This window comes from Halichoerus grypus, chromosome 1 (genome assembly GCF_964656455.1).
Source record: "Halichoerus grypus chromosome 1, mHalGry1.hap1.1, whole genome shotgun sequence".
Classification (NCBI taxonomy): Eukaryota; Metazoa; Chordata; class Mammalia; order Carnivora; family Phocidae; genus Halichoerus; species Halichoerus grypus.
The window spans coordinates 94,123,825-94,149,834 of NC_135712.1; the positions used below are offsets into that span (position 1 = coordinate 94,123,825).

The 26,010-nt window shown below is 38.0% G+C and overlaps 1 protein-coding gene across 6 annotated transcripts in view; it reads left to right on the top strand.

Annotated features, from left to right (window-relative positions):
- The window catches only part of MECOM (MDS1 and EVI1 complex locus), a 535,065-nt gene that overhangs the window by 268,838 nt on the left and 240,217 nt on the right, over positions 1-26,010 (top strand). The window lies entirely within an intron of this gene.

Consider the following 26,010-nt stretch of genomic DNA (forward strand, 5'->3'; position numbering starts at 1 on the left):
ATATCAATCTGACAAATATAGCCTTCACAGGAGATAAAGTCTCTAATGACCTTAAATGCATATATTTATCATTTAATTCAACAAGCCAATTCCCTTGGGCTTTTGACCAACGACATTTCCCCTAAAGTTTAGAAATTTTTTACTAGCCCAGAGAATAACGGCCATTTGTCAGAGGGTTCCAAAGCTAAATGCAGTTGGAAGCAAAGAACAGGAGAGGGGCAAAAAAAAAAAAAAAAAAAAAAAAAAAAAAAATGGCTGATAGAGTCTTTCTACCTCAGAGCATATTAATACGAACTTTCATTGATGGGAGAGCTGCAGTATTTCATGGCTGAACAGTAGGTGGCAGACGTTGTAGTGAAGAAATGGGGAAATTTTAATCTAAGCAATTTTCATCTGATTTCATTAACTTCCAAATATGTCATCAGCGCGCACAGCACATTAATTTGCAAAAAAATAAGAACACTAAATAGTTGTGAAATGTGCTAGTTGAATGTGGAAAAATCAAAAGGATCCTACAGAAATAAAAGCAAAAAGTCTAATGTTTCATCAGGTAAAGTGTGTGTGAAGCAGGAAAGCCCAAAGAATAAAGGGGCCCTTGTGTATAGTGGGCTTTTCCTCACTGTTATTCTTGGTCTCCACTTGATGAAGTGTATTAGTGATATGCACGAAGCCCTGCGACTCCTGTATCTCCCTTTGTGAGATTTTGCCTCTGCCTTTGTTTGTGCTGTCAGTCAGTCGTTCTTTCTCTGGGGCAGCCACAGGGGTAACCCCAGGATCTACTTGCAAATAGATTTCTGTAAAACCATAGTGTCCTTCGGCCCTGTGCTCCTTCTCCCCACCCCCCTGCCCCTCAACAATCTGGCCATTCATGTGGCATGGCTCCCTGGCTTGCTGCTTTGTCAGACGGCTAGCGGTTTGTGGTTCAGGGAGGCCCATGTGAGATAGTGGAAGGGACACTGGCCTGGGTGCCAGGAACCTCGAGTTCTTGCCCCAACTTGGACTTGGGACCTTAGAAAGTCGCCTGGTTTTCTCCTCTGGAGTCTCACTGAGGTCTATTCCAGCTTCAACTTTGAGTTTCTGAGTTCTGTTCATTTACCCCTCCTTTACTGCTTTTTATCCTTATTGACATGCTCTGTGTTGTTACGGTGTTAGAGACTATGTATCTGGGGGTCATGTTTTGGTCTTTGAACCCTGGGAAGGAGATAAATTAACTTTAAATTAAGTAGCAAAGAGATGATTGTTTTCAAATTTCTCTCTTATTCAATGAGTATAATTGCGATTTAAACCTGAAATCAAAGCACCTTTGATATGTGCATCTCTTTTTGGATTTTATATTGAGCAGAGTAGGCAGCTGAAGACCGAAGCCTTGTTTTGAGAAGAAAGTAAGTTGCGAGAGGGAGGGTTCTATTCCTAGCTGTCTTTGCAGAGATAAAGGTACACCTTTCCTTCTGTCTCTGGGGTATGATTTAGTGCAGCCTCAACTGTATATTAAGGCAATGTTCAAAGATACCATTTGGTCATCTCAACTACAACACAGTGTCTGGGGCTCATCCCTAAAAAAAAAGAGGCACTGTAGTAGAGGGGCACAGGATGTCAGGTCTAGAGACAAATGACCTTGGTTCACATTCTCTACCACTTCCTTTGTGACCTTGAACAAGTACTTAATGACTTTTTGCCTCAGTTTCCTCATCTGTAAAGTGGTAGTAACCACAAGGTTTGTCTCGTGGGATTTCTGTGAAGATTGTGTTGCAAAGTATTGTAAAAACAGGACTCGGAGCAGGGCTTGATATGGCATAGTAAGCACTTCACAGCAAACTGATTTTGATCATCTTCATCACCATCACCATTCCAAAGTTGGGGATGTTCCTTGCATCCCTTTTGTGAGGGAAGGACTGCAGAATTCAGTCTTTGGGGTTGGAGCTCTTGGGGTCGACAGAGCTACCACACTACAAGAATTAAATATTGTCCCCTTTCTGAGTAGCACGGGGAAGTGGCCTTCCTCGACCCAATATGTTTGAAATCTGATAGGTGTTTAAATGGTTCTTTTACAGAAGATTTGAGGAAGCTTTTCTAACCAGGGCAGAGGAGGAGGTTTTGACTCATTTCTAATGAAATTCCGCTCTCGTAGCTTGGTGGGGGGAGTCGAGAGAGGAAAACATGCCCATCAGCCCTAACCCTCTCCATGTAATCTTCCTGTGAAGGGCTCTCTCTCACCTCTGTCCTCATCGTCATCTTTCTTGGCCCTCCACACTCCTATGCCTTGCATACTCTGCCCCCTCAGCTCTGAGCTAGGTGGTCGTAGGACTGATCTTCTCTAGCAGTATGTTTGGTCTAGTCTGTGGATTTGGGGACGATGGGTGTGCCTTCATTCCAGTTCATGCTCTTCTTCAGTGAGGACTGTGGTAGTATCCTTTCGAATAACCTAAGAAAAAACATGCCTCATGGCAGCAAGTATCTTGCTGGGGCAGCATCATCTAATCTTGAGGAAAGCATACTCTGCCTATTCACAAACTTGGACGTAGGTTCATGTAAAAGAACAGCCCTGGTCATCTCATGAACTTGTCTTCTTCCCAGGCTCTACTCCATCAGTGGAACTCCACACTGAGTGGCTCTGAATCACTGGGAACAATATCGTAACTAAATATATTGTGATTAAGGCTATGAAGTATTTCAGATAAGTGGAAATACATATCCTAAGTTTTTGTACATTGTCATTTGTTTATTCTTAAATTTCTCTTAAAAATAAAAGTGGCACCTGGTGGATCAGGAGGTCCTGAGACTTTCTGGGCAGAAATTTGGGGATTCACAGATAAGGCTGCAGAAGACCCCTTATGAATTCTCATATATAAAATTTCACTGTTCACTGTTGCTTTGGAGCATTTTGGACAAAACAAGTATCAAGACTTGTGGGTTTTTAATTTTTCTAGCGAAGAAATACCAAAATATGTGCTATTGAAAACTGTGGGTAAGCTCTCTGACTCACAGGCTATTTGAAGGCTATTGGAAGGGGAGGGAATACTTGAATTATTGGGTTGAGGATTTATGGCTGAAAGTGACAGTAGCCTGAAGTCAAATTTACCCCTGAAGGAAGACTTGAAGGGTGGGACAGTGATAGGGGGCCTCTACTTTCCTGTGGCACATTTACCCTCTCCCTTCAGTTCTCTTGACCCTTACAATGTAATGTCCGTGTCTTCTAACTTATGCGGCGTGGACCGAATTGTCACCAAACTGCCACATGCTAATGATTCTTCACGTACACAAACTCTGCTGTATCCTAAGGTCTCTCTTCGTATGGGGGCTTCCATTGAGGACAATCTAGATTTAGTAATACACTTAATTGGAAGGTTTAATAAGAACTTAGTACTTTGTTTTCTTTTGTAACTTGGAAAAGACAGTAATCTTAAGAAAACCAGAGGTGAATATGTTTTTAACAAGAGAATTTTCACTTTCCTTGTACCTTCCAAAGCATGAAAATTGTCCTTTGAAGTTGTTAATTTTATAAGAATATCATCAGCAATATAAGGGCTGAAGAATAGTTGAGTTTGCCTATAGATGAGCCAGTCTAAAAAATATGGAAAGTACTTGATGAAATCATGAAATACTATGATTTTAATTATAGAGCTACATATGGACCCCTGAACATTGATTTGTCAGGAACATTATGAAGGGTATTATGGTAAGGAGGTATATAATGTCAGTTGGTGAGCTTGACTCAAAAAGTGTTCATTTGAAGTTTGATTCCTTACTCAACCTCCATAACTGATTGATAGGGACATGGATCTCCAATTGACTTTAATTTCTGCTTGAAAAATCTTCCATGAACCTCACTGAGAGTCTAAGATGTGGTTGTAAAGCTTGGAGAGCTTGGGTTTCTGTGTATAGTCCAGCTAAACTCCAAGGACTGAGCCCCAATTGCAATCGTCCAAGTAGTGTCGAGAAGGAAAAAAGAAAAGTCATTTTGCCTTCAGTTTCTGTGGGAGAGGGTGAAAGGTGCTGTAACCAGGTAAGACAACACTTAAAATATTAAGACTTTTAAGTCACAAAGGTCAGAATTGTGATGTGACATGTGATATGAACATAGATAAACATGGCCTCTTTAAACTGAATTCTGGTGGATTAGATTTAGTGTGGGTGGGATGGGTCTGGAGACTTAGTTAATTCTACTTGAGCAAAAAAAGACTAAAGAGAAGCACTAATCACCACAATAGGATGTTAGAATTCATTACCTAAGATGGAAGAGGTTGAAATATATCATAAATCAGGTTGGTATTTCCACCATCAGCTGCCCCTCACCAAGACTCTGTTGGCTGTGAATTTATCTGTTACCATTTGAAGACCACTTATGTTTTCAGCCTCATTATAACTTTTGTAAGTTTATTCTAGTCTCATGGAAAACTTTATCCATATTTACTCTTTCATTAAATAGTACCTATTCATTTCAGTCCAGACCCCAAATCCTTCCTCCCTATGGAACCCCTGAGCTAAGGAGTTAAGGAAGGACAGAAAGACTGCCTTCAGACAGTCATCTTTTTGCCTACTTGGCCTAGGGCTCTCATTCCTTCCACTGTCTTGGTCTTCTGTTTTGTAGAAAGAAAAGGTAATTTTCTGTGGCTCTGCGCAAAAGCATGCACTGCTTGAAGTCAAAAGCTGGATCTCAACACAGTGTATAAACCGGAGCACTCATAGGCAGATTACAAAAATGTCAGAAGAAAATTATGTAGAAAGGAAAACTGGCCTAAGTTTTAAAAATGACTGGCCCTTTATTTGCAGGAAGCATGAAAACCTCGATTTAATATAAGTCCTTTGGTCACTGGGATGTGCCAGAAACCTTGCCCTTTATTCTGGAGTGCGGTGGTGTGGTGTTAGCATTGAAATGTAAACGTAACAAACAGCTGATGTTACAGGCACAGATTAAACATCAAGCAAATGACATTACATCGAAGCTCTTGAGAGAGTCACAAGATGATGAGATGCCAAAGGAAGAGAAGGGAGAGAGGGTCACAACATCTCCGTTCGCAGTAGAGGAACCGGCTGTATTAACGCCGTGTCCCCAGTTCTTCCGTTTAGGGAGGTTTTATTTGCCCGGAAAATTGTTTTTCAGTTTGAATTTATATGAAGCACTACAAATGGCAGAAGATGGCATACGGTTCAGAAATTCATCCTTACTTTTGCTCGTTACTTGTTGAATTAATATATGAACTCCGCAAGCGTGTACTGCGTGTCTGCTCTGTGTCCTGGGGAAGTGCAGCGGCGGGATACAGCGGTGACTGATGCTGGCTTGCTTTCCCTCCCTTCTTCCCTTTTCCTTTCTTCCTCTTTCTCTATTTTCTTGTTTTGGTTTCTTGTATATTTTCTTGTCCTTAGCCAAATGTTAATACAACTCTCTTTACGTAATAGTTTCAGTTAAATTTATTTGGTATCCATCTAATATGTGTCACTTTCCTTCAGAGCAAATATGCACAGGATCTGACCATCTGGGGGACAGTGAGTCATTTTGAGGATGCAGGTGGGAGACACACCTGTAGTCAGTCACTTACAGGGGCGTTTGTCTATACTGAAATGATTTGCAGGTGTTAAGCATGTGCTTATGAAAAAGGGAAATAGGTATTTGGGGTCCAGACGGAAATTTGCCTCTTAATTTAATATTATTTACCTTCTTCTCTCTCTCGGTCACTCAGAAAACAAATGCATACACATTTAACTTAATGTCCTGAATAGCTGCAAAAAGGAGATAGAAATGCAGCTTTGTTTTACGTGGTTCATAAAAGCATTCTCCCTGGCTCCGAGGATCCATTTATGTTTAGGCTTTATAGAAACAATGCTGTAAAGTTTTTTTAGTTTTGAGGACAAAATTGCTTATTAAAATCTGTGATATGTAGTATTTTAATATAGTTCAGCCACATTTTTTAAGGCTGTTATGTAGCTGTTAGCTTTCCTAGTGTTCCTAATAAAGAACACAATTATCTAAACTATTTGATGATTACCAGTGAGTATTGGTAAACTCTTTTATGAGCTTTCATGAAAGCATATTAACCATATGTCATGTACCGTGGCATAAAAAATAGAAACAGTGAGAAATTAGGCGAGCAGGATCCCAAGGCTCTGTCGACACCAAATTTGGCAGATTTTGAAAATTCTGTGATCATTTTTCTCCTTACGTGACACTACTCTTGTTCATTCTTCAAAAACATGGGCCCTAGCGTGGGGAATTCTAGATAATTTGATGCAACAGGTTTAAGTTACCATTTTCATAGTGAAAAGAATAGCTTAGCATGATCCCGATTTTCCTTGGTTTCCTCCCATTCTCAAAAGAAGCAGAGGTATTCACATTTCTTTGTCTAACAGTTTTATAATGTCTTAAGAGATTAACAGTGAGCATGAATGAGGGCCTACGGATTAGGCAACAAAAAGCCTGGGACGTCCACTACCTTACTTGCAAATTTTACATTTTCCAGCATTGCTGAGCGAGTATAGAAACTAAGAAAAGATAATAAGTACCAGAGTCTCAAAAGTGTTTAGTGATTCAAAAAATTCAGATGACATGTCAGAACTGACAGACTGATGGAACTGTCTGTGGCAGGGCCCACTTTTTTGTCTTATGTTAAGCTCTCACACTGAGTGAATGCAGATGTTATCACGGTACCCCAGACAGACAGTCAGTGAAATGTGACAAGCTGTCAGCAAAGTTACACTACGTTGATTTTGTTAAAATATCCACGAGCTTTATAGTTTCTCTTTATATAAAAAACTCTTACCTCATTTAGTCAGGAGAATGGAAGCTGCTGGAGAGATGGTTTGGGCTTTCATCCTCAGAATACCTTGTTTTGTTTTTTCCCCCCTCTGGGGAAATTTTACTCAGCAAATTAAGTAGTAATACACCCCAAATATCGAATCTCAAAATATCTCGGAGTCATTTTTTTCCCTCTTTTGACTTGTTCTATAATGTTTTGCTCAATTTACATTGCACCTCAACACTTTGGCAAAGGATGTTTCAAGATCAGAAAGAGCGAATTTTCTTCATTTAAATTAGGAGCCAAGATGAGAGGTTAAAAGTCTGAAGGACCACTTTAAACAAAAAAGCCTTTCTTAAAAGAAGTTTGGGCGTGGAAAATGAAAATGTGAGCTTAATCAAAAACTAAGATCTTTGCTTCCACTCTTTTTATTTTTAAACACTGAAAATTAACACAGGCAAGAGAAAAATCTCCGGTGAAAAACATTCGAGCAGCTCGCGAAAGTCAGTTCTGTTGTCCATCTATGGTTTGGACGTTGAGATTTTTCTTATAAATTGGGAAAAAAATAGCAAAGAGGAATTCTAGAGAATCTTCAATGCTGTAACATCTTTGTATCTAAAGATAAGTCTTGCTTATTAAGTGGTCATTTTTTGACATCAGTTTCGGATCCAGTTGAACTCAGGCATGGAGAAGTCCGAACAAACAGAGCAACAATTAATTGAACAAAATGAAATAAAGACCATACATCTGGAAACTGCAGCGGTAACTGTATTGCTTTTAGTGATATTAATGCTATCTTTTAAGCTAAGAAAGACATCAGTTTTGACGTTTTAATTTAACATTGGCAGAGTTTATTTGTGGCCTCTGTGTGCAATAATTGGTTGCCTCTTACCCCCACGTTGAAGGGCTCCTGTTGCATATAAATTTATTTAACTTTGAATTGCAAACTGTTTAGTAGAAGATTACTTTACAATCCTAGGTTCCACAGATTAACCTCTATTTATATATTTGCTTTTGGAAACTAAAGGTGAAAGGAAAACATGAGCCATACTTGTTTTGTTCAATTTATATTGTCACAGAGGACATTAACATACAATGAGAAACTGTTCTGTGATTTTAAAAAATGAAAAGTCAAGACATTTTGAAGATAGCATCTAGCCCAGTGTTTTTATAAAACACAGAACTAAATAATCAAACGAAATTATGCATATGGAGGAAATGATTTAGAATATGTTTCGCTGCTAATCGCACTCATGCTGAAGTTTTAAATTTCATCTGTCTGCTCAGATCTATTGTGAGCCATTAAGTGGCTTCCTTTTTTCCCGACAAATTGAATGCTGCAACTCCAAGGAGCTCTTTTGTTCTTTTAATTCAGTCAGCATGGAAATGATTTTCTCATTTCAGGCCCTTTTCTGTCCTCTCTTCATTGTGTCAATAAAATAGAGTTGTGCAGAGCTGCTCTAATCAGCTTAGAGTGCTAATTCAGTGCTCCGGGATGCTATCTGTGTTTGGCTACAGGTGGGCACTCTAAGGGGTCAGTCTCCAGGGGAGTGTAATTGTGTGTCTCCTGGGGCTTGTTTGCAGAATGACCTAAAGCTGAAGCCCCAGCTCGGGAAGGGGGGGAGAAACTGAACAAACACATGCCCATGCAAACGTATACAGCTGTATTTTCACGGCGACCATTTGCGTGGTCTGACATTCTGAGATTCTAGCAACATTCCTTGCATTCTGCCTCTTCTGGGTCTTCTATGATTTAGCCATAAAACATGAATTGTTTTAAATTTTGCACATGTCCTGAGGGTACAAGCTATACAGTATTTCCAAGATGCAAAGTAAAGTCTAGGCTAGGATTTAACACATGGGATAATACGACCAGCTAAACTAAAAAAGAAAAACAGAAACTGCCAAGTTTGGAAAATATATTCTTTTGTGTCCTGTGAAAGTAGCTTAATACATAAATATGGGAATATTATGAACTAGTAAATTAAGCTTTATGGGCAGTGAGGAATTTCTGACAACTTTGGAGGAGAAATAATGATCAGTTGTTTGGAATAAGGGGAAAATTTGGTAGGCATGAGGTTTTTGAGAATTAACATGTCTTTGGGCTGTCTTGGGGGGACGGCAAATCTTTCTGGGAGTATTGTCAGTGTGAGTGTCAAAAACGCGTTGTGAATATGGTCTTATTTACTGGGTTTGACGTTTTGAGTATTAGGATTAAAAAGTGCCACAACATCATCTTTTTTTTTTTTTTTTCCTAAGATAATTTTGATTTTTTTTTTTTTCCCTCTCAGTACATTGGGATTAATTCCAGTCTCAGTGGAAAACCTTTAGAACTTCATTACTCAGGTCATTATATAATAACCTTAAGTAGGTTTACAAAGTAGAAAGGAAAGGAGCGATAAAAGATTTCAGCCTTGTGGATCTACCGGTTAACTATAGAAGGACTGAGCAAATATTCTTTTATTTGCTTAAGAAACTTAACACCTGTCCAATATATTAGAGAAAAATGTATCCTTCTTATTAACTGAAGAATGGGGGTGAAATGCTTTATCACTTGAATAATTTGAGAAGAAATGGGGTTTAGTCTTATTGTAATAAGTTTAAACCAGCTTCAAATGGTTTTAACCAGCCAATTTATAGAGTTTATATTGTTATCTATGAAGTTTGGTGTGAGGACAAGAACTATTTGTTGTTAAAATAGACATAAAAAGGAAGTAAGTTTATCTTCCAACATTGTTTGGCTTTAATTCTGTAATTCTTTCCTTCTTCAGCTAACATTTCAGCTACATAACATAGCTGGTTGGGTTGATCTTGTAACACTCCCGCTTCCTAGAAAAGGTTCTAGATGTCACTTAGCTATTTACATTTATGGTGTGAGGATTAGTTTGGGGTGGCATCAAGAGATGAAGGAGAAAATATGGCAACTCGTAAACCTGATCTCTTTCATTTTTCTTTTCCATTTGGAAATGTTCTTATGTAGGGCTCCAAGGTAGTTAGAATTCGAATTCCATACTCTTCCCTGGAGTGAATTCCCCCATTTTAATGATTGCTGACTACTAATGATTTCTTTTAAAAATTATATTTTCAGGCAAAAATATTTCAATATTGTTTTCTGAAGCTGATGAGGTGGCTTATTTACTTAACTTTGTGTTTTAAAAGGGCTTTTGTTCTTACTATTTCATTTACCTAGTTTTTCTTTCTCTTCAGATAATTGAATTTGAGGTCATTTTAGCATTAGCTATCTCTTATAAATTGGCTAAGCCTGATGTAGTTAGACTTCTATAGTATGAATTATGGCGTGAATAGAAAAAAAAGCAATGTTTTAATGACTTGCTTTGGTAGTTTTGATCTTTATAAGAATAAATCCTGACTTTTTGGAATAAATCAAAATCCTTTTTGTGGGGAGGGTCTAAATCATATTAGTATAGTTTTGGTCCAGTTAGCAAAGTTCTAACCCTGATTCAGTTCAAATGGCCCAACAAGGAAATCAGAGCACAGTGAGACTATCTGCTTGAAAGGGACCATTTTTGTTGTTGTTGTTGTTGTTGTATTCTCTCCTCAGGTCATCATTTCACTAATTCTTTTCTGCATTGAGTAGATTTGTCAGAAGATACATCTTGAAATGATTTGTCCTGATGCCCTATGGCAGAATGCACTGGGCATGGACTCCAGTGTCTATTGGATAAAATGAACTTGGCTTGTCTTTGCTATTTGTTATAATTTATTATAATAAATTATTACATAATTATATAATAAATTATTATTTATTATAATTTATTATAATTGCTAATTCCAAGGTTTCTAATGATGTTGATGATCTTTTCATTCCTTGAATGAATAGGACTTGAAATTAGACATTAAAATTTTGAGTTGAATGGCAGAATAAAATTGTTGGATTGGTTTTTCTTCTACCACCAATGCTTAAGGTCATAGAATGCTTTGGAGGGAAAATACAAGAAATATTTCATGTGTGTGCTTTGAGTTAAGTAGCAAACTCTATAGTTAGAGTATTACTGTTAGAGTCAAGGAGATAATTTTATAGTAAAGTTAGCAAATTACCCAGATAGTCACTTTATTTTTTATTTTTTTTCCAGATAGTCACCTTAATATATAACTCCTACTTGGTTGTAAATACCTAGACTATGTATCATTTCTGGCTTAACAAATTCTTCGTATACTTTTGCCAAAAGTGATCAGCTTCAAAGAATTATTACCTTAACCTCCTGAGATGTAGCTCTTTAAATACAGTCTGATAATCTTCTTGTGGAACTTGTAGATTGCCCCCTTACAGGAATATCTACTTCTTTTCAATGTAAGTAACTATGTCTGTGTAGAATAAAATAGAAAATAAATGAAAATTTAGCAGATTTGAATGATTGCTCCTCTTCCCCTTTTTGTTAAAAAAGATAAAAACAACACTTTTGCTTAGTTCTGTGGTTGGAAAAATACACTTTTTGGAAAAGTTGGCCTCCACAAAACAGTTTCTAGAATAAATGCTTAGCATTCCTAAATAAGAGGTCATCAATGCAATTTTCTGTGATTCAGAGATGAATGGTATCCGTCTATTATCAATTCCTCAATCAGGGAAAAAAGGAAATTAAGTTCCTAATTAGGTGAATTTGGACTAAAGAGGTGGGGCATTGAAGGGATGAGGAAAATTGAGAGGTAGTTGATGGCATTTCAGACTAATGATAGGAGAGGAAATGAAGAAGGAGGTGGGCTGGAGTTGAGCCTGAAAGGTCAGTGACCTTATTAGGACAAGGGTAGTGGTAGATCTTCAAAAGCTTTTACCTTTTACCTTGACAAGGTGTCAGGTTCTGAGGATGGACAAAGATGCAAATACTTGAGAAAGAGGATGGTAAAAATAAGATTGCATATTTTTATAAGGAAAACCTTTGAATCTTGGAGAGGGAAAATGACATTCTTCAGCTTTGTAACTATTATTTCTTGCTCATTTTTCTATGTGCTATAAAATACGTAGACTGTTCCTTGCAGATGATGACTGGATTTACTTTTATGTAGGATAGATAATGCTTCTTTTAGGGATTAAGTTTCACTGTTAATGTTAATGAGCATTTATCCTTTATTTGTACCTGCTAGAAAGATACATCATTTTATAAGTATCCTATGGCCTAGATTTACCATTTTAAACACAGCATGATAGCTATTGAAATATCTATCATACAGATGTACATACATTTTTATGTAGATGAAATTTAGTTTTTCCTTAAATCTAAATTATCTAGCTATTACCATTGCCAAAATGTGCAAAACTTTGGTCTTTAGCCCAGGGCTTCAGAGGTACTCAAGGAAAGGGATTCTCGAGATAAAGTGGATACATCTGTCTAAAGAAACAAAAGATGATTTACAATCTTTTAGCTATAATCTTTTTACTAATGTTTTCCTAATTTTTTACTAGTGTTGTAAAGAAAATAATGAGCAAATCATTCAGGTGTTTGGGAATGTGAATCGGATTAATAAGATGAGAAAATTATGAGTCGGGCCGTTTTGGCTATTTAGGGTAGATGTTGATTATTAGTACAGTAATTCTTTGCAACATACTTTTTAACATTTAATGCCCTCTCTTAAGTAGCACTGACCTGTATATTTTTATCCAGAGAACAAATGATTATTCTTTTATGATTACAATGACCCAATAAATTAAATATTTCAAATTCTTTCCATTGTAATCCTATCTCCGGGGTAAAAACACAGTCATAGTCCTCTCATTACATGAGTGTCCAGTGGAATTATAACATGAGCCTCATTTATAATTTAAAATTTTCTAGTAGTCGCATTTATAAAAAGGAAAAGGAAGCAGGTGTAATTAATCTTAATAATATAGTTTATTTGACCAATATATCCAGAATATTATCATTTTAAAACATAAAATAACATAAAAATAATTAGTGAAATATTTTGCCTTTTTGGCCCTGAAGTTCTTGAAATCTGGTGTGTACGCTTAAAAACACATCTTAATCTGGACTAGCCCCACTTGGAGCGCAGAGCCACCACATGTGGCTAGCAGCTACTGTTTTCAACACAGTCTTCCCAAATCTTGAGGACTCAATCTTTCACAGTGTGATTCAGGTCGATGTTAGTTATCACAGAGTGTGAGCACTGAGAGCCACCATGAAGGCCATCTGGCCCAGACCACTTATCTTATAAATGAGGACACTAAGGGTCAGGGAGGGTCAGCTTTTTGCCCAAGGTCACCTAACTACTTTGGTGAGTAGATCTTAGACCAGATTCCAAGTCTTCTCCGGAACCTTATTTATTTTGAATTCTATTAGAATACACTGCTTTTCCTGGCTGTTTTTGCAAAGATGCCAAAATATGGTGAAGTGTAAGAGAACAACTGAGTAAAACAACCGGCCAGACAACCAGCCAACCAACCAAACAAATCTGGCAATTGTTAAGAAGATAGTCTTAAAACTATGCATGTTCTGGGAGTACCACTTAGGTAAAGGATTATTTGGTAAGATTTCTTGCATGAACAGCACATCACTTTATTGGAATTTATCATGTTTTTACCAAAAGAAGTATTTATATTGAAAGTAGGTGTATTCATATGATTTTAGCCACTATAGATTATTTTTATACTGATATTTCTCTCAGTCCTAAAAAGGATAATAAAGGCAGGCCTTTTATTTCATCTTACACTAAGTTACTCCCCTTTTTGCTTTGTTGTGACTGAAGCAGTGATGGGAAAATGACTGAGTCAGGCCCCATATTTGTTGGCCCGCAGACACAAAGAAGGAAACTTGATTGTTCAGATTTCTGCATTTTTCTCTCCTTAGTCAATATCTGAAATTAAGCCCCACCTGACAGGGTCAATAAAATGCTACTGATTACAATTTATCTGGAAAGCATAAATGGGAAAGATACGGGTCTTCTTTTATAGAATTGGCAGCTGATGCTTATTGAACCTGAGCTAACATTCCCAAATGAAATGAAGTGGGGCAGTGTGAGTCATATGATAACAATGTTGTCATCTTGGGGAACAGTCTCGGTATGAATCAGCACAGTGTGAAAATCAAACATGCGAACACCAAGTGGATGTCACGGAACCTCCCTCAGTGACAGGCGCGCATACCTGTATCCATAGGAGGGCTCCCCACTAAATGGTGAAGTGGCCAGAAGTTCCCAAAGAAAGAGAAGGGCTGCTGTCACCGACTAGATCGGGTTTGTAATAGTATCGTCCTGTTTTCACTCCCCACAGTAGAAAATTTCTACTAGGCTAACAAGGCAGAGGGTAATGAGAAACATGCCAAGTTTTAAAAAAAAGAGCAAGAGTGAGGAGTCTAACCTAGGAACAGGAAACAAATGTGATCAATTACTCCAAGTGTGGAGCTCACAGATACCTTATCTTAGGGCTCCTTAAAATAAAAGCCTGATTGTTACCAAATGCGTCTAAGAAGTGGGGGAGAAAACACATTCATAGGGAGAGCGAGGAGGGGGCCGGGAAGGAGGGGGAGTGGGGGTGAACATGACTTTATATTGATGTGAAAAAAAGTGCAATTCTACTGTTTCTCAGTCTCCTGAAGTATTTAGAGAAGTGGTTAACAACCAGTCATAGCCTTAACTGAGCAGGCAGTAAAACGGCTCAATGTTTGAAAAATAAAGATCCTCTAAATATGATGTGGGGCAGGGGCATAGACCTAAATAGTAATATATAGTGCTGCTAATGGCTCAGTTTGGAACCTTTCTTCTGTTTTACATAATTATTTGTCTAAAGTAGTTTAAAGAAGAAATGTTATTTTTGAAATGATTGCAAAGAGAAGTTCTTAGCTGTAATATATATATTAGCTGTAACATATGTATATACATGCGCCCCCCTCCCCACACACACATATACGGCACTAATTTTTTACTCAGAATTGAAATATTCATTTTTACTTGAATGGCTGCAAGGGAGTCTACATATAAAATGTTTACTTATTCTATGAAATAAATAATAGAAGTAACTACAGTGTTCATAACACTCATTTTAAAAGGACTGGTTTGTTCTGTGAGTCCCCAAAGAACAAGCAGAATCTAATGAAAAGGTGTGAGTAAGTTCTACTCATCCTTAAATAAGGAAGGAAATATCATGGTTAAGGCTATGAGTAAGAACCTCAGGGCTGGCGGATCTTGGCTATGCATTCCCCAAATTTCCCATAAGTGCAATAGAATTAACACTATTCCTTTCTTGGAGATCCTGGGTCAGTAGGTGTTACAGGATTATGTTATGAGGTGTGACTATTAAGTAGTGAGACTGTTTTTCACACTCCACACCCAGAAACAGCCTCTTTTTACTTCAGTGGATAAAACATAATAATTTTTCTGAGAGCATTCACCTCATCTGGTCCTTCCGCACGTGTGTGTGCACACAGACAGGATCTGCAATATTCCCATCTTTCTCCACTCTTAACATAAACTATCACTGCTTTCTCAGGGAACCTTGGTAAGCAGATGGAATAGAATTATTTCTGTTGGTAGAAATGCTCAGTTTCTTTTGGGGGAAGATGCTCTGTAGATGAGCAGAGAGAAATAATCATCCATTTTTAGAGGACTTTGTTAGAATGGTCTTGCCATCCTGTCCTCGCCATATTTTTCCAATTAAGTCCTAGCCTGTTGGAATCAAATGTCTTCATGGGATGGCAGACTGCTCAAGTAGGCTATTTTGCACATACTCTGTAGCATGCTTAGCAATTGGGCCTGTCAGTCAGTCAACACATATTTATTGGGCGTTTATGTGGCGAACCAGACAAATCCATTCCCTGAGCTCTTGCTCTTATGTTTTCAGGGCCCTGTCATCCACACAGGGTTTCTAATTGAAATTTTCTTTTTCAAAGTGGACTCACCTACATTTGAATTACAGGATGGAAGGTGGGACTGTAGGAGTAAGAGAATCCTTTTATCATGGACCACTTCAACCCATTTAAGGGTAGATAACCTACCTTATGGATACTTTTCAGTTAATTCTGCCCCTTTCCTGTTTTGTCTTTTATTTGTGGTTAATATGATTAGGAAAGAGACACATGCACTTAGTAAAATTCAAGCGGTGTGTTAAGCATGTCCCCCTTCTCCTGATAGACACTCCATGTCTTTAGTTTCAACAGTTTCTTGTGTATCACTCCAAGAAGTTTGCACACGCACACACACAGACACACACACACACGCACGCACACACGCATGTGGGTTGTATATATGTGGACGGAAATCTTTTTTGTTCAAAGCGTACCTATATAGTCCTTTTTTGCTTTATTTTTGAAGTAATACTTGAAGATTTTTCTCTGTCTGCATCTATGTATCTCTATATAACTACCCAACTCTTTAAAATATGTATTTAATTAACCAAACACACCTGTCTTCCATCACCTCACTTCCCTCCCAGAGGCACAACCAGTATTTCTCTTGTGTATCTTTCTAGATGTATGATACACATGTAAAAGCAAATGCATATTTTTCTCTTTTACTCAAATATTATACACTCAACACACCACTCTGCAGTTTGCTTTTTTCTCACTCAACTATTGATCTTGCAGATTATTCCATATCAGTATGTAAAGAACCTCCTGACTCCTTTTTATGTGTTGTATAGTATTCCACTGAATGTATGTACCATAATTTGTTATTATTATTATTATTACTTCCTACTTCAAACAATGCTAAATGGAGCTGTGTGAGAATATCCAGAGGATAAATTCCTAGAAGTGAACCGATGGGTCAAACGGTATGTGCGTTTATAATTATTTCAGGTTTTGTCAATTTTCTGTAGCTGTACTAACCAGCCTTGCTGATGGCAACAGATGCAAGTGCCTGTTTGCCCACTCTTGCACATCAACATGGTGCAGAACTCAATTATTTGACCTTTGCCAATCATGGATAAAAAGTGGTGTTTCAGTATATTTGTTATCTTCTCCTATTCTGAGAGTGAGGTTAACCATTTCTTTTTCACATAGTTAAGGCTTATCTGGATTTTTTTATTTCTTAAGCTGTCATTGAAGTGAACATTTTTTTTTTTTTTCTGTGCTTGCTGAGATAAAATGACTTAAGGGTCACGTATCTAGTTAATGACAGAGGTAGGACTAGGATTCAGATTCTCTGGTTGTTAATTTAATAATTGAATTAATTTAATATATTTCCTGCTATAGTACACAGGATAATATTTCCTATCATTTGAATCCTACCAACCTTGGGTTATTGTGGGGATCATATGGAATAAGTTAGAACGTGAAAGCATTTTCAAAACGGAGAAAAAAAAAAGCTCTCCACAATGCAAGATAATGGTTCATTTAATTTTACAAAGAAATCACAACATTTATCACTCCTGAAAATATGCAGTACATAATGAAAATAGAGTAGGAGTGGTTTGACCTGGCTGCAGTCTAGGAGAGGTAAGGCAATTAGGTTGTTATGAGGCCTTCTGGACAAACGGAGTTCTGATTTTACTAGCTTCGTGCTGACATGTACGCCTGGTTTTTTTTCCTCCCCTAAAGCATGGAAAACATAGTACCTTCGCAGAGTGATGGCAGTCTTGCTTCGCTTAAAACTTCATCACCCTCCACATGAGCAATTTGCCTTGCGTTTTTAAATGGGGGGTGGAGGCAGATCCCATTTGAAGTTTCATAGATATTTAGGTTGACCAACAGACATTTCTTCATCTGCGTGTTCTTGTTTATTAGGGGAAACTCCCAGCTTTTGGTAATTGGGTTTCATTGTTTTCACTCACGTTGGCTCTCGATAGCGTAGGGGTTATACATGTGTGCATATGTTTCCTTAGTTACTGGATTGCGCGATGTTGTTGTGTAAAATCACTTTGAGGCATTTAGTTTTGTTTTTCATATGGGCCGGCATACTGTTTATTAATTTTGCACGCATGTGGTTTAAAGACATTATAGCCAGTACACAGTAAGGGCTGTCCCAACATCCATGGGCAGAAGTGGAATTCAGGAGATTAACTTGCATTTGACCTAATTCAGCTCTCCTGGTAATGAGGGGTGCAGGGGCACAGAATTAATCTTTCTCAATTTGTGGCTCTCAGGGGTGCTGCTAAGTTTAGAGTGCTTGAATTTTAAAAGTCTCCTGTTGTGCCAAGAAGTTTTTGTTACCCAGTAGAACTCTGTTCACTCTTGTGATGGCTGTGCTGGCTTTATCTATTGCAGTAATATTTGTGGCAAATATTATGAAGATGTGTGATGTGAGTTAATTGCATGGCTTGGTTCAGAAAGTAAAATGGGAAAATCTTGGGTCAGCCCTTTTGAGCCACGGTGCTTTCTTCCCTTCCTATCCCTTCAAACTCTTAGTGTAGCCGAAAATACAGAAAGCTTTCACACTGCTTTACAAATACATCAGAAGCTGTCTGTTATCGTATATTTGTTCTTTGATGCTAAAGTGCTGCTGCTGGGAAGGTATACGTCAAGTTGATATAATTTGGATTGATTTGCTTTTAAAAGCTTTGAAATGACAGTGCAATTATTGCTATGATGCAGGTCCCTTACAACTGGATTAATGCATTTAATGAACAATTTGACCACGTAATTTATGTCTGTGGAGTTAATGTTAACTGTTAAATGCATTTATTCCCTAACAGCTATATTAATACTGCAATAGCGTGCAGCAGTAGCAGCAGGGGTAAACTCTAGAAGAACCTCTCAACCCTGTTTCGGTTCCAAATTCTCACTTCATTCCCACCAAGTTTTATCGTGTAGCAGATCCGTAGCAAGGTTTGTCGTGGGTTTTACCCTCTCTTGCTCTTCTTCTGTCATTCCTTGGATACAGGTAAAAGGGCCTCAAGTCCATGGAAAGAAAGTCGACCAGAAATTAAAGAACCAGGTGTCCCCAAATCTGCATAATGGCTTCTCAGATTTCAGATAGTGGCATTGGCCATTCACGTCTGCGATGGTTTTTGTTTTAGAGACCTCACTCTGGCTAAACTCCCTGATTATGCTGAGTGGGCCAGGACGAGTCAGTAGTTTCAAAGGAAAATAATTTTAGGTCTTTTGGACCTCTCCTTCGAGAGATCATCCTGATTAACCTTTTGTTTTACTGATGAGGAAATTGATGCTCAGAGAGGCTCAAGGTCATTTGCTAGTTGATGGCAAAACAGAGTCTAGAATTCAGGCTTCTTTGCTCTCAGGGCTTTCCCGGGAACTCTTCACTGCAGAATATTTAAGATTGCCCCATTTTCACTTCCCATTATCTAACTTGAGCACTTCATACCTTTTGTCAGAAATACGAGAAACAGTCAGTGGTTGATGTGACTTTTTTCAAAATGTAGGGAAGATTTACATTTAGTTCTATGGCGGGGGGGGACATTCTGAAAGATGAAGTGCCTGGAAATACTCCTTGCTATATTATAACACCAAGTCTAAAGTGATAACTTTACACAAAAACACATATATGTAATTAACATGCTATAGACATACACACACACAGAGTATAGTATTCTTTTTTTTTTTTTTTGAGAGTGTAGTATTCTAAATTATGGATCTTTAAAAGTAAATAGTGACAAGGCTACCAAAACATAAAATTGTGCTTTTGTGCTATGCAAAGATTTATCCTTTGATTTTTTTTTTTCTCATGCCAAGGGGGAAATACTAATATTTACAACATCTCCCAAAATGTAATGAGATTTTATATTCGTTTCAAAATTTTCAAGAAGTCACCAATTTTATGTCTTCAAGTTAGAAGTTAGGTTATTTTATATTAGAAAAGCAATACTTTGAGCCTCATTTGATAATTTTAAGGCAAAGGTTTTAGGCAGTAAATCTGAATGTTAATAATGTTTAATAATTTCCAGGATGGTACTGCAAAATGCTTGACTAATTGAACTATGCTCAGACTAGGAATATTTTATCTCTTTAACATATGTCAAGTTGGTCCCTCACAACGATTCATTGAAATTAATATGTTCAGTAGAGTTGAGTGCCAAGGGGCATGTATTTTTACATATAGAAAAGTAAATTTGAAATTGTGCAGTATGGATGAGGTTTTGAAAACGGTTATGAAGATTGATTTAAGCACTGATTTAAATTTCAATTCACAGCAATACTAAGATTTAATTCTCGATTTGTTTAGCTCTTAAAGAAGATAATTAACAATGTGTTTTGCTGGATCCAGCTCTTGGACTTTTTTTTTTTTTTTAAATAACATGCCCTTTTAATTCTGGTGAGTCTGAAGGGACTCGCAGCTCTGAGGCCCGAGCCAGAGCGCAGAGCCCATGTACGGCGCCCTTCGTCCCGCACCCTAAGATGCCGCTGCTTCCTGCACTTTTCAGGCAGCGGCCGACATTGTCAGCACTGATCTGTCAGTAAGGATTTCTCCTGGCAAAACTCTGAAGCTGCTTTCTGACATCTTCAACAAACTAATTGTTGTCTCCTGCCTCTGTGAGCCCTCTGAAGTCCCAACGAGTTAGTGTCTTCTCAAGAGATGAGAAAAAGGACTCACAAAATCAATTTATCAGGCTATTACGCATTGTCATCAGCCCAGACAAAAACCTGCTAAAGACAGGAGAAAAAGTAGAAGAAATGGGTCTCTGAGAAAAGGTTACAGAACATCCATCTTCTCTCCTCTTCTGACTGTTTCCTTTCTTTGCCCATTTTCATACCCGTTTCCCTCTGCTAAAAGACACTTTATGACAAGCATTGTAATCTCTTTAGAACGGAGGGGAACCTCTTCTTTAGGACACAATCTTTGCAAGTTGTGAGTGACAGTGGGAAAGGGTCCAATTGCCACTGAGGACACTAGGCAATAAATCATCCTCCCCTGGCATCAGCTGGCTGGACGAATCCCCACTTCCTGAGTAAGTACCAGGGTCTGGATGTGACAAAACAGCTATTGTCAGCTCCTAGCGGCCACATTCCCACTTTCTCTCTACTGAGATTTTCAGTTGACTTAAGACTTTTAACGGCGCAAAGCATATTGGGAAGAAATATTTAAATCACTGCCATGAGAAAGGGAGGGAAATATCCTGGCATTAAGTAATTATTACAGCATCCACATAGGGCAACAGTTATTGGAGGTTCGGAACCCTCTCTTTTCATTTTACATATCATCAAGCAGTTGCTTTATCACCATTACAAATTCATGTCTTTCCATTTTTTAAAATGTTTAAATATAGAGAGTAGTCCTCAAAATGACCTCATAAGGGCAACGTGCAGTTGATCAGGTGAAATTTTATAAATAATATGGAAGGACAGATTGCTAGCCTAGTAGTAATTTCCTAATTTGGTAGAGTTAGGGCATCTTCAAAGAGGTATTTGCTTTCTTTGCAGTGTTCAGTTCGTATATACTCTTACTGTTAACCTGTTTGTAAAACATTGTAAGGGGCAAACTGATTTTTAGTTATTTTTTTATAGAGATTAAGAACCACTAAAAATGCCAAATACAGCAGTTATTTTGTATATAATTTAAAAATCCTACAAAATAATCCAAAATTTAGTGGGAAATAAAATTTTGTCAAAACAGGTTATATATATTTATGTATAATTTAAATATGCTTATATATAGTCTTACATGTAAGGTTATACATATTTCATTAGGAGCTTGGTTAACTGATGAAACAAAATATGACAGGATAAATATTTAAATCTGAGATTTTTAAATAGTCTCATAACTATTGAATTTATTTAAAAAATTATCTTGAAAAATATATAAAGATTATAGCTATAAGGTATTAACCACATACTGTTTTGCATGGTGAAAACTTTTCCCCTTGTTTTTTAAGAACTTATATTTTTAGCACAATTTCTTCAATGAGAAAGAATGACTTATGGTAAAGGACATTTGAATAAAGAATCGGCCAAATCCTAATAAAAGCAGAAATGCTGAAGAAAAGCCCTTTATTTACATAATGCTAAAAAAAATCTGAAAAAGTGAAAAATATAGTCTATCATCCTGATCTAGTTCATAAACATTTTTGATAACTTACTAGGTTTATCTAATGTTGAGAATGATTCAAGCATTTGTTATTATATTGACGAAAGATCTGGGTAATTGGCAGATTTTTTTGTTTTACCTGCCTGTTTCATGTAGATATACCTCATCTCTATTTCTCTCTGCAAAAATGTATTCTTGCCAAAGTTACCTGTCAGTCTCTTTTATGATTATGAAGAATACCTTGCCCAAGAGGTGATGGATTTCCTTTTACCTCCTAAATCATCTCTAGCTGTCACATTCAAGTTGAAACACTTTCATTATCACACAACACACACAATGCAAATGATATGCCTCTTCACAATTTGTAACAAAAGGCTAAATGTATTTTTAAAATGTTTTAATTGTGTAAAAAGCCACATCCGGCTTTCTGCATTTTTTTTTCCTTTTTCATGTTGTAACAACCAGTGATTAACTGCTCTCTTTTAATATTTTTTGGTTGACAATGATAATACTGAAAGCATTCCAGCCCCGTGAATTCGTAGTCAAATGGTGACACCAGCCAGACGAGATGATGGTGTACCAGCTCGATGACAGTTCTATCTCAGTTCATCATCTTAACTAAAAAATAATCCTATCTAACTTGAAATCCACAGCAGCTATAAGTAGAAAATAAATCCAAACCCCAGCTCAGACTTGTAACCTAACAGCTATCATAAATAATCAGAGCCTATTTGAAGGTGGAAGATGGGACATTAGAAGCTATTTACACTACTAGAGTGATGCCATCGATCAGTCGCGGCAACCCGTAGATAAGGCCCCTATGATGTCATGGTTATTTATGATGGGCATTGACAGTAAAGCTACTATGGAATTTTCTCCTCAGACAGCTTCATTCATTTTTGTTTGTGATGCATTTTGTTGTTAAAGAAGCAATCAATAGCAAAATCGTGGTGATAAAAGTATTACTTGTTAAATATGTGAAAAATGTGCATGTATGTAGGAGTGTGGGACAAAAGATGAAGAATTCAAAAATTCTCTTGTGGTGCTTACGTGTTCCAGCTACAAATACACAGTGGATTCATTTCACGTGTCTTGGGCTTTAAAATGTGGCCCAGTTGTTCTCACTCTTGTATCTTACTCTCTTGTGGGAAAGCACCGTTCAAATGCTATGGGGTCCCCCCACACCCACACCAAATATCTGACTTACGCTGGATAATGTAACATTTAATTAGAGAAATTTCATGTGAGAAAGCAAATACCCATTCCTTTCTACAGGAACCCTCTGCATAAGCGAGATGGGAGACTTTATTTCAATTTTTTAAATGTAATTTTTACTTGTTTAGTTTTTTTCTCTCCCACAGCTCGTCTTCTGCTACTCAAAGTACTCACTAGACCATTGCTTCTTACACTTTAATGTGCATATGAATCTCCTAGGGATCTTGTTAAAATGCAGTTTCTGATTCGGTAGGTCTGGGATGGGGCCTGAAACCCAGCATTTCAACTAAGCTCCCAGGCAATATGATGACGCCGGACCAGGGATCATGCATTTAGTAGCAAGAAATTAGGTAGGGTGGTTATTTCCATACTTTCGGGCTTCCTTCCAGATCATTTGCCTCTATTTTAAATGGGTGTTCCCCCCCCTTAGTGTAGAGCAGTGGTTCTCAAATGTAAGCTGCGTAGGGAGAACTTATTTAAACACAGATGGCTGAGCACCCCCTCAAAAGTTTCTGATTCTGGGGGGGCCCAAGAATTTGCATTGCTAAAAAGTTCTCAGGTGACCACATTTTGAAAACTTCTGGTATGGAGCCCTAATTTAGCACTGAATTTACAAAACGCTTGGAGCCCATATATAATGCTGCTGGCGAGGTCCTCAGCTATAGAACAAATAAATATGTAGGGGAGAGGAATGTACCTTGGTTGAGCGCCTACTATGTTTTAGCTGTTATATGAAGCTCACCACCTACATCATCATCTTTATCTCAATTACTCTAATTTATCCTGTATTTCTCCTGGAGCTACTCTATTGATCCATATCAGAAATCATATTGAACAAGTGACCCACATGGTTGTGACTGCCATAAAAAGAGCTCTCCTCCTGATTTCTTCTCCCAGGATTCCAAACCTCTACCCTGAGAATGTGAAAAGATAGCTTTCCCCCCACTTATGCCTTTTTTTCCGGTTGCCCCCCCCCCCCCGGTCTGCTAAAACTCTATAGACAATGATCAAAAAGCCTCTTTCCTACCTTCCGGGGTGTTTGCTAGCTAGTGAGGGAGATGGGGATTCTATGAAGGTGGCCGATGGCGTAACAGCAGAATGAAATGCCGGGTGAGGGAACTCAGCCCTGGACCGATGACAGATCCACTTCACACTCCTCTCCCTTTCCTCTCCTCGTGCAATGTTTGTGCTTCCCAGCATGTGCAGACGCACACCTACACACAGATACACTTCCCAGATATCTATAATAAATCAGAAAGAAGTGTTATCTTTCCAAAGGTCTCATTGCTCACATTTACATCTCAATTCGGTAGTCATCCATCTAGGAGGCGCCGACCTTCCTGGGTACTTGGGGCACAGTGGGGACAGAGACATAGCCCAACCCTGCAGAGATAACTGTCTGGGGCGAGGAGACCCACAAGCAAACGGGCAGGTACAGTACAGGGCGATAATTATTACACTGTGTAAGGAGGAAGTGCTATGGGACCCAATGTCACTTACTAGGCATCCGGGGGAACTTCTTGGAGGAAATGAGACTTTAGCTGGTGCCTGAAGCATTAGTCAAAATTGAAGGGTGGGATGGTAGGAACTGGGAGAGCCAGGTTCCTGGCAGATGGGAGAGTTTTTTTAAGAGCCCCAGACCCGGAGAGGATATGTGAGGCACAGTGAAGATGTCCACGTGGTTCAGTGTGGCCGGATACAAACCCTCTGACGATACCACTGCCAAATCAACGCTGTGTTTCAAACCTGGGCATTTTGTGAATGTACGGCATCTTGGGACTTCTCTTGCATTCTTAACAAAGGGAATGGTTTTTTGAAAACCTGTTTTCCTTTGGTAAATAGTATTGAATATAGTCACAAAGGACAGATAGGCTGTCATGCAGGGTTGATTGCTGATATCATCTTTACTTTCCTGTAATGGCTGGGTATAGATTATATTAAGCATTAGTCACCATGTGAAAAATACATTTGGACACACAGCTACATCTTTTCACATCTATTTGTGTAGAAAGCTGGAGGTCAAGCAAGGGGCAGTGTCCTGTTTTAACAATGCTCCCTTGCAACAGTTCAGTCCCAGGAGCACATCTTGGGCACCTTCTGAGTACGCAGTATTTAATGGGGGCTTTGGAGTGTGGCGGTTGTACAGAAGACAGACTTGTCCACGAGGAATGTGCATTCCTACTTACGCGCAGATGCTGCAACAGGAAATCAGTCCACCAACAATGACTCCCCCTGGGCTTGGTAGCAGAGCCATCAATTTTTTTTTCTTATGATAATGACATTTTGAGCTAAAAAGACGGAGGTTAATAATCATATCAGTAAATGTGTTCTTGAAACTAGTGAAAGGATGTGCATGTGTATGTGTGCCATTGATAAATAAATTGAAACCCCCTCTAAGCTTATGCTTTTGAAATAGATCTGAGAGGTCTCATTTTAGTATGAATCCCAGGGTCGAGAGGGGCACCGGTAGAGAAATATCCCTCCACAGAAAGAATCAAAGTTATTTTTCCTACTGAATTTCCCGCTTGCTTAAAACAACACATTTATATATTGTGTACAGAAGTTAAACATTAACAATGGTGGCATTCTGTATCTCTCCCTATGCTACACTTAGGCATGTACTCTTAGAGTCTGACTAAAATAATTTCTAAATTAAGCAATGATTCTACATAGACATTTTTCTCCATAGGTGATAAACCTTGTCCATGGAAGCAATCATATATGAAGACAGAATCACTTCCTATTTCACTAAAATTTACAGACCAGACTCAACTACTTTGTTCTCTTTGGGATAATCATTATAGTCATTTTCAAAGTACCTTGAATTGAATTTCTCTAGGTAAAACTATCTAAAGTCACTGAGATTTTTTTAAAATCAAATTTTACTCTGTTGTACTGCATGTCAAACCCCCTATTTTAAAATAATGGTGGTATCTCTTAAAGAGAATGTTGTGTTTCTTTTTAGTCCTTTTTATTAAATTTGTTTATTCTAGAGGTCATGCTTAATCATTTTCAAGAGCATTGTCAAGCTTGTAACAATAAATATTGGAGTTAATTTAAATGAGTCAAAGTTCATTCTCATTTAGCAGCCATCTATTTAAGTAAATCACCTGCCTGGACATTCTCTTCTGCATAGCAATAAATGGAAATGGCTAGAAACCCATCACAAAACTTTTAAGGAAGAAATACAATGTTCCGG